The sequence below is a fragment of the Procambarus clarkii genome, chromosome 56, assembly GCF_040958095.1.
Source record: "Procambarus clarkii isolate CNS0578487 chromosome 56, FALCON_Pclarkii_2.0, whole genome shotgun sequence".
Lineage (NCBI taxonomy): Eukaryota > Metazoa > Arthropoda > Malacostraca > Decapoda > Cambaridae > Procambarus > Procambarus clarkii.
Window position 1 is genome coordinate 15,699,790 of NC_091205.1, and position 1,543 is coordinate 15,701,332.

Below are 1,543 nucleotides of genomic sequence, written 5' to 3' on the forward strand. Positions count from 1 at the left end.
CCAATTTGTATTATTAAATTCCCACAAATTTAGAAAAACTAGTTTAACAGGATATGTAGAAAGTACCTATTTGAATAGGTAGTACCTATTTGAATAGGTAGTACCTATTTGAATAGGTAGTACCTATTTGAATAGGTAGTACCTATTCAAATAGGTAGAATACATACAAATTTGCAATAATAAAGTCCAAAAAATGTGGAAAACAATTTACATAAGGATAGAAAAAGTACCTATTTGAATAGGTAGAAAGTACCTATTCAAATAGGTATTACCTATTTGAATAGGTACTACCTATTTGAATAGGTAGAATAGGTCTATGTTAAAATTTGCAGTAATAGTCCAACAAACGATGTTAAAATTTGCAGTAATAGTCCAACAAACGTAGAAGACTAATTTTCATAAGGATAGAAAAAGTACCTATTTGAATAGGTAAAAAATACCTATTTGAATAGGTAGTACCTATTTGAATAGGTAGAATAGGTATATGTTTAAGTTTGCAATAATAGTCCAACAAATGTAGAATAATTTTCATATAGAAAAAGTACCTATTTGAATAGGTAGAAAATACCTATTTGAATAGGTAGAAAATACCTATTTGAATAGGTAGTACCTATTTGAATAGGTATATGTTCAAGTTTGCAATAATAGTCCAACAAATGTAGAATAATTTTCATATAGAAAAAGTACCTATTTGAATAGGTAGAAAATACCTATTTGAATAGGTAGAAAATACCTATTTGAATAGGTAGTACCTATTTGAATAGGTATATGTTTAAGTTTGCAATAATAGTCCAACAAATGTAGAATAATTTTCATAAGGATAGAAAAAGTACCTATTTGAATAGGTAAAAATTACCTATTTGAATAGGTAGAAAATACCTATTTTAATAGGTAGTACCTATTTGAATAGGTATATGTTCAAGTTTGCAATAATACTCCATCGTAGAATAATTTTCATAAGGATATAAAAAAGTACTTATTTGAATAGGTAGAAAGTACTTATTTGAATAGGTTGTACCTATTTGAATAGGTATATGTTAAAATTTGCAATAATAGTCTAATGTAGAAGACTAATTTTCATAAGGATAGAAAAACACACATTTGAATAGGTAAAGGTACAAATTTGTAGTAATAAGAGTCCCACAAATGTAGAAAATGATATCTAGTTTTTATAAGAATATGTATAAACGTACCAATTTGAATAGGTAATACCTATATGACTAGGTATATGTACAAATTTGTAGTAATATAGACCAACAAATGTGGAAGCCTAATTTTCATAAGGATAGAAAAGTACCTATTTGAAAAGGTAAAGTTACAAATTTGTAGCAATAGATTCTCACATATGTAGGAGAGGGTAACTAGTTTTTCATAAAAATATGCAGAAAAGTACCTATTTAATATAGAAAAACCTATTTAAATAGAATAGGTAATTATCAAAAGAAGGCACTAATCCGGGAAGAGGTAGAATAGGTATATGTACAAATTTGTAATAATAAATTCCAACATATGTAGGATACAGTATCTAGTTTTCATAAGGATA